The sequence below is a fragment of the Callospermophilus lateralis genome, chromosome 11 (genome assembly GCF_048772815.1).
Source record: "Callospermophilus lateralis isolate mCalLat2 chromosome 11, mCalLat2.hap1, whole genome shotgun sequence".
NCBI classification, from domain to species: Eukaryota; Metazoa; Chordata; class Mammalia; order Rodentia; family Sciuridae; genus Callospermophilus; species Callospermophilus lateralis.
In genome coordinates this window covers 71,799,762-71,808,634 of record NC_135315.1, presented here as the reverse complement: position 1 = coordinate 71,808,634, position 8,873 = coordinate 71,799,762, and the positions used below count along the sequence as shown (strand labels likewise).

At 35.5% G+C, this 8,873-nt stretch overlaps 1 pseudogene; it reads left to right on the top strand.

Annotated features, from left to right (window-relative positions):
* Window positions 1–4,746: 4,746 nt before the first annotated feature.
* On the top strand, window positions 4,747–4,948 carry LOC143411127 (U2 spliceosomal RNA; annotated as a pseudogene).
* The last annotated feature ends 3,925 nt before the right edge of the window (window positions 4,949–8,873 follow it).

The following is an 8,873-nucleotide window of genomic DNA, read 5'->3' as shown; positions in this document are numbered from 1 at the left end:
ATATTTCATGTGGCTTATCACTTCTCTGTGTCCCTAGTCTGGGAGAAGCTAGTGTACTGTCTGCTAGTGCCGTTTAATACCTTATTAGTTGAAGATGGATTTGTACTTTCAGCCTTTAGCCACCTAATTTCCTGTTACAGAAGATAAAAATTTTATTTTTGCAAATGATGAATGAGGTGATTATATTTCACAAATTTTAAGGCCATGGACCATTAACTGAATCACTCTAAGCACTTGTCATTTTACCCATATGTATGCAACTTGAAAAGAGAGGGCTGTGTTGTTGTATTACCTGATGATTGCCATAGATGATCCCTCATAAACGTCATGTGAAAAATTTATTTAAGCATGAATAAAACTAGGAAAAAGTTAACCCTTTCAGGAATAATTTGAGGGATTACTTTTATCAGTGTTAGAATGAAAGGAGTTATCACCTTTCTCTTTATTCTTAAGATCTCTTATATAGTAGCAACTAAAACCTAACACAAACCACATTTGGAGAGTATAAATAGATAAGTATTGTTGTTCAATTATACATGTCTTCTCACTGAAAATTTATGTGATCAGGAAAAATATCAACATTGGATTATTAAGAGGAAATGAGCTTATTAGAATCTTTCTATGACTTGGCCTTCCAAGAGAAATAATTTTCCTTTAGTAGTTTGGACATTGACTCTGATTTCTATTTTGGGGATTTAGGCTTGACATTTCTCAGTGACAACTTAAGGCAGACAAGATAAACAAAATAATTCCCCGAGTATTTGGTAAGGCATTCCATATAGCAAAAACCACTAGTGCTAGAAAATTAACTCTACCATTTCTTAATCCCATAGTTTTTCTTCTTAGAGATAAGTACAGCCCACTCTGATATTAGTGGGTCTACAAACCTCTAGCTGATTGCACAATCAGATCTAGAAAAATAAGAAGCTTTTAGTTTCTAAAAGGTTTATTGAGTTCTTGTATTTTTAATCCTGGTCCATCCCCTTTTAATTTCATCCCAGTGGGATACATTTACTTATAACACATGGCTTTTCTCATTCCAACATGACTCACAGAAGTTTTCCTTCCCTGGGAATGGTTGGAGTGCCAGCTTATTCAGCCTTAGTCAGAGCCTCTGTTATTTGGCATCAAATGTAAATTGGAGTCTTGATCTTTAGAATGTGGTTCTTTGCGGCCTTCTCCCATTTCTTCTATTTTCTCTGTATCTCAACAACTTAATGCATTTTATACCTAGGAATTAAGCCTATTTTATTTTTATATGGTGATAGATTCTGATGCTGATAATTCCTACCCAACCATAAGCATTCTGTACCAGCAGCTTTTACATTACTTTATGTGAGTTGTTTTGCTGATTATTTGATTCATTAAGTTTTTTCAAAGGTGTGGATTTAGGTTAAAATGAGATCAGGAAAGATTTTTATAGACTCTTTGTCTTTTGCTCAATTATTAGACTAAGTTACAGATAATCAAGAGTCTTATTGGTTGTTGTTATTTCCATTAATAAAAATAAAATTACAGTTAAGAATCTTAATTTACTTAAAGAATCTCTTGCATATACAGGGATTTCCTCATTTGGTTGTGTGTAATTCCACTGTGGCCGACTAAGGTCACAATGATGGTATTTCCTTAGGGTTGTGCAGATGGTTCAGACCTGGCACAGGAATCTGGGACTTTGCCACTTTTCAGAATGCCATGGCCTCCAGGAGCCATGTCACAAGCAGACAGGCCCTGCTCACGGAGCACATACCAAAATATCATCAGCATTGTATTGACTAGGAACAGAAAGAGCAGTGTAAAGTCTGGTTCTAGAGATGTTCTCAAACAATGAAATGGAGAATCAACACATAAGGAACCAAGCTGGGAGCAGGAGATAGTATCAAGGTGTCCTTCCTGGACTCCTTTTCCTACTCTACCCAAGACGTTCACAGCCTCCAACAAGGTAGTATTTAATGTCACCTCTTTGGGGCCAAATTAGGTTAATATACCAGGTTCCTTCATATGGTCTGTCTATGTTAATATCATATGGGCTTAATTTGGAGACTTCTTTTAAGATTTTGAAAAATGTTCTTTTGTATAGAAAATATTATGACACATATTGTCATATTTTAATATTCTGTCCAAGTTCAGATACCCAGAACTCAGTAAACCATACTTGGGACCTGGAAAGATTAATAAATGAATTCAGCAAAGTGACAGGATATAAAATCAACACGTATAAATCAAAGGCATTCCTGTATATCAGTGACAAATTCTCTGAAATGGAAATGAGGACAACCACTCCATTCACAATATCCTAAAAAAAAAATAAAATACTTGTGAATCAACCTAACAAAAGAGGTGAAAGAATTATACAATGAAAACAACAGAACCCTAAAGAGAGAAATAGAAGAAGATCTTAGAAGATGGAAAAATATACCTTGTTCATGGATAGGCAGAACTAACATCATCAAAATGGCGATATTACCAAAAGTTCTCTATAGGTTTAATGCAATGCCAATCAAAATCCCAATGGCATTTCTTATAGAAATAGAGAAAGCAATCATGAAATTCATATGGAAAAATAAAAGACCCAGAATAGCAAAAACAATACTAAGCAGGAAGTGTGAATCAGGTGGTATAGCGATACCAGACTTCAAACTATACTACAGAGCAATAGTAACAAAAACAGCATGGTACTGGTACAAAAACAGGCGGGTGGACCAATGGTACAGAATAGAGGACACAGAAACCAATCCACAAAACTACAACTATATTATATTTGATAAAGGGGCTAAAAGCATGCAATGGAGAAAGGATAGCATCTTCAACAAATGGTGTTGGGAAAACTGGAAATCCATATGCAACAAAATGAAACTAAATCCCTTTCTCTCGCCATGCACAAAAGTTAACTCAAAATGGATCAAGGAGCTTGATATCAAATCAGAGACACGGCATCTGATAGAAGAAAAAGTTGGCTACGATCTACATACTGTGGGGTCGGGCTCCAAAATCCTCAATAGGACACCCATAGCACAAGAGTTAATAACTAGAATCAACAAATGGGACTTACTCAAACTAAAAAGTTTTTTCTCAGCAAAAGAAACAATAAGAGAGGTAAAGAGGGAACAAATCTTTACTCCTCACACTTCAGATAGAGCCCTAATATCCAGAGTATACAAAGAACTCAAAAAATTAGACAACAAGATAACAAATAACCCAATCAACAAATGGGCCAAGGACCTGAATAGACACTTCTCAGAGGAGGACATACAATCAATCAACAAGTACATGAAAAAATGCTCACCATCTCTAGCAGTCAGAGAAATGCAAATCAAAACCACCACCGTAAGATACCATCTCACTCCAGTAAGATTGGCAGCCATTAGGAAGTCAAACAACAGCAAGTGCTGGCGAGGATGTGCGGAAAAGGGTACACTTGTTCATTGTTGGTGGGACTGCAAATTGGTGCAGCCAGTATGGAGATTTATTGGAAAGCTGGGAATGGAACCATCATTTGACCCAGCTATTCCCCTTCTCGGTCTATTCCCTAAAGACCTAAAAAGAGCATGCTACAGGAACACTGCTACATCGATGTTCATAGCAGCACAATTCACAATAGCAAGACTGTGGAACCAACCTAGATGCCCTTCAATAGAAGAATGGATAAAAAAAATGTGGCATTTATACACAATGGAGTATTACTCTGCATTAAAAAATGACAAAATCATAGAATTTGGAGGGAAATGGATGGCATTAGAGCACATTATGCTAAGTGAAGCCAGCCAATCCCCAGAAAACAAATGCCAAATGTCTTCTTAGATATAAGGAGAGTAACTAAGAACAGAGTAGGGACGAAGAGCATGAGAAGAAGATTAACATTAAACAGGGATGAGAGGTGGGAGGGAAAGGGAGGGAGAAGGGAAATTGCATGGAAATGGAAGGAGACCCTCAGGGTTATACAAAATTACATACAAGAGGAAGCGAGGGGAAAGGGAAAAATAATACAAGGGGGAGATATGAACTGCAGTAGAGGGGGTAGAGAGAGAAGAGGGGAGGGGAGAGGAGGGGAGGGGGGATAGTAAAGGATAGGAAAGGCAGCAGAATACAACAGACACTAGTATGGCAATATATAAATCAATGGAAGTGTAACTGATGTGATTCTGTAATCTGTACACGGGGTAAAAATGGGAGTTCATAACCCACTTGAATCAAAGTGTGAAATATGATATATCAAGAACTATGTAATGTTTTGAACAACCAACAATAAAAATTAATTAAAAAAATAAATAAAAAATAAAAAAAATATATAAAATAGAGCAGAAAAAAAAAACTAGCTGGGCATTGAGATACATGCCTATAATCCAAATGGCTCTAGAGGCTGAGGCAGAATATTACAGATTCAAAGCCACTCTCAGCAACAGTGAGGCCCTAAGCAATTCAGTGAGTCCCTATATCTAAATAAAATACAAAATAGGGCTGGGGATGTGGGTCAGGGGTTGAGTGTCCTTGAGTTCATTTACCAGTACCCCCTCCATAGGAAAAAATTAAAAAAGATTAAAAAACTCAGATGCTCTTTGAATTGCGGAATAGGGTATGCGTCTTCTGCAAATTCAATAAAGAAGTTTTGAAATGGATTTTCAATCCTATCCTAATTGCATAAAATATTGAGATATTTTATAACATTGAAAGAAATACTAAGGAAAAGTACTTCTAACATGTCAGGTTGTCTCAGTTTGTTAATTCCCATTAGTAATGAATAGATTATCGATAGCTTCTTGGCCTTTTGGCTAAGATCAAGTGTAGTATTTGTTCTTATCATTGTAGTAAATTAATTAGAAAGTTAAACTAGGCACGTTAGGCTCTTTTATGGGAAAGGTAATGGCAATATAGCACAATTCGATAAAACAGTTTAGAAGCCATTATTGCTTACTTTGCATTGCATTAAGTCCCAAAGAGAATTAAATGAGATCTCATGCACTACACAAAATATTTCAAAGTATCATCCCCCAATTAAGACCTTGCAATAACCGTATGAGTTGAATGGTTAGGACTCATCTGCAAGTATACTAATTTCCCTTGTTTTGTGAGGACTTTGAAACCATATTAGTCTACCTTAAACCTTGTGCACTCAGGTTTAACCAAGATTACTCAGTCCTCCCACAATGGACTTATCTTTTGCTGAGACACCTTGCATGACCTTATCGTCCCATGCTTACTTAATGGATAAGTGGCCGTTGAAGGAGAACATGAAATTTAACAATTTTCTTATACGTCCTTGGGAATTTTCTAGGGTTTTAAGACCAGTTACTATGATATTGAGCCCTTCCCCAAAATATCCAGCTACCAGCAATTCAACTCTCAGTATGAAGAAGGTGAGTTGAAGGAAAATATGTTAAAGCTCATCATTGAGTAAGAAGGAAGAATATATCTTTAATTTTCTGGGGATAATATCTTTGTGAAAACAGTTTCTTAACAAATGACCAGAATATATCAAATAAATGGGAATAAAGTTTAAAACATTCACTGAGGAAATGCTACACTGATGATGATTCTTAGTTTTTAACTACCTTGGCTCTGAATATTCTCTGTTGTGGAAGTTCAATGTGTCAGGCAAGTAAAAGCCAGGATACTATGAATTTAATTTTCCTGAAAAAATTGAGAATCATGTACAGAGTGTCCTCAAGAAACTGCAATTTTCAAGTGGTGAATTGTGCTGCTATAAATATTGATGTGGCTGTGTCCCTTTAGTATGCTGTTTTTAAGTCCTTTCAGTATAGACCCAGGAGAGGGATAGTTGGGTCAAATGGTGGTTCCATTCCCAGTTTTCCAAGGAATATCCATACTGCTTTCCATGTTGGCTGCACCAATTTACAGTCCCACTAGCAATGCATGAGTGTGCTTTTTTCAAATGGTATGCATGGTACACGAAAGCATGCAGGAAAATATCGTTTGGGGTCAAAACTGCTATTGAAAATTCCTTAGGAGGGTTCCAGGTTGCAGACAGACTTAGTGTCTCTCAGCAAGGCTGACACTGGCAGTTTCCTCCCAAAACTAAAACAGATTGCTCTTTCTCTGGTAAGCCCCAGAAGGAATTAACTTGTGTTTAGGGACCATGTGCTATGAAATTCACATCAAACTGGTTTATTGAGTAGTCTCAACTCAGTGGGGGGTGTAAACATGAAGCAATTTGTGTTTCTACAATCACTGCCTTCCACTGCAATCTGTCAAAATGTTCTTATTGACATCTCTGACAGATTTCACAACTTTTCTTTCACTCTGGTTATTTAAAATCGACTTCATTATAAGACTTTTTTTGTATCATCTCATTTGAATATCACCTCTGCAGATAGACTTGAGCTGAGAGCCATGTCCTGCTGGAGTGTTGGAGGGTGGGGAAAGAGGGAGATGTCTTCTGCTCCAGAAACACTGCTCCTTTCTTTTCAAGACCTCCTTATTTTAATGTGCTTGCAGCCTGAGAAAGGAGAGGGGAAGAGACAAATGTATGATCTGTTTGACTCTAGTATGGTCCACCACTTCTTCATCCCTTCCCAGTTGCTGATTTGCTCTAATAGTGCATAGGTTAGAAATGTAGAAGGGTCATGGTGGAATTCCATACTTCCCTCAGCTCCAACAGGAGCTCCATACCTTCATAAGGAACCATCTCTCTAGCTTTCATGCCAGTAGAGCTCTCTGTCCCAGTGCGTAACCATTTTGTGCATAACAATGACTGAGGAACTTTAGTTCTGTTCCTCCTACATGGTCTTCTTGATTCCTGGGAAATACATACCTTGAGTCCTTCAAACAGTATAAACAAACAAACAAACAAATAAATAAAATTCAGCTGCTCAACAGCTCTGCCTCCCCATCTCCAACACCCCTTTTCCAGTTCTCTTCTTCCTTGCTCTTATAGTCACAGAATTAGCACAGCAAAATGAGTGCTTAAGCAGATGGTGAAGTTGGATACGAAATAATGGCTTTCTGTTCTCAGTTCTCCCCATCTTTATAAATGGCTTTCATTCCAATCCTCCTCAGTTTGTTGTGGAGGCTTTAGTGAAAAAGAGCATTGGTAAAGAAACAAAGTAATTAATGGACACATTAGCCATTTGCAATTTATGAAATTTAAAATTCAATTCTAAGCAAACTATAATATTAAATATATGCATTTGAAACATAATCATGAAATCTGAACACTTGTTTCGTATTTCATGATAATTAAGAATCTTTATGTTTATTTATTTATTTTTTTAAAGAGGGGCAGTAGTAAAGTCTTCCCTGTGTATTCATAAGGGATTGCTTCTCAGACCCCCTGACATTACCAAAATCTACAGATAGTCAAGTTCTTTATATAAAATGAAAAAAGTAGTATTTGAATAAAACTATACATATTCTATTGTATTCATTAATTCCTCTCCACACTACTTAAAATACTTAACACTATGCAAATAGTTGTTACAATGTATTGTTTAGGGTTTAATGACAAGAAAACCTCTACAAGTTTAGTTCAGTCATGGGGCTGGGATTGTGTCTCAGTGGCAGAGTGCTTGCCTTGCACATGTGAGGCACTACATAAAAATAAGTAAATAAGATAAAGGTATTCTGTCCATCTGCAACTAAAAAATTATTTTTTAAAAGTTTAGTACAGACACTTTTTATTTTTTAAATATTTCCCATCCATGATTGGTTGCCATCTTGTATCTCTGAACCTATCAATGTGGAATTCACAGATATGAAGCACTTAATGTATTGTTTACATTTATAAAATTATTCTGTTCTTTAGAAATGGGCTTAAAATATTTACAGGCAAATTGATAAAATGTGTTATATTTACCCCAGAAAATTCAGATTCCAGAAAGGATCAGAGACATTCTTGAAATAAAATTTACCACAAGTTTTTTCAGGTGGGTACTTGGGAGTTTATTATACCATTTCTATTATTACACATGTTTGGAATTTTTTATAATGAAAGTCATCAGTACACTTTTACCATGAAAATTTTGATATTTAAGGAATTTGTCCCATGTAATTTTTTTTGAAGAGTTGAGATGTTCCTACCATTGCATTATTACTAATTCTATACTTTTTGATGTATAGCTTGGGCCTAATTTATTCCAAAAGAAAATCAACAGGTCTCTATCTTTCAAAAAAAGTTATCTGGATGTAAAGGAATAATGTATATGTAGTCACCTGAACTGTTCTCCATCTTTACCAAAATGATAGGAAACATTCAGAAGTGTAGGTTCATATGATATCTACAGGAACATCAAGCAAACCAGACTCACTTATCTGGTACTTTTCTGCACCTTTCAAAGACTCCTGGAGACTTCACATGATCATTTTGTTTCTGTAAATGAAGGACAAAATGAGAGATTATACATGAATTCAGAAATCCACACATGCCATTTTCTAAACCACATCATATACTTTTTTAAACTCCTGTTCCTGTATTTTACAAAGAAACTAGAGTTTAATATACAAAGTATATTGAATTTAGTCTAGATTTAGCAAGAGTCCAATAAGATAGGTTTTTAGATTCCTTGAGATATCACTTTTTAATAATGATAAATATTTCTGGTTTAATTAATCATCTTGCTAATTTATTCCAGCCTAATCCTGTATTTCTTAGCAATATTATGGATGCATATCTCAGAAGGATTTAAATAAATTCCAAAGGGAATCACACTTTATATGCAAAATGATTTCAAACTCAATTTCTCTCCATACTCTGTGTCTTAATTTGCTGTTCATAAATCAGTATATTTAGAAAAGTCTGGAAACTTGTTTTCAGCGAAGAACCTAATAATATAAAATTAATTTTGATTTATACAACCTAAAATTTCATATTGTTTATATGTAAGCATAATTTGTTTTTATTAACACTTCAGTTTTTAAAATTT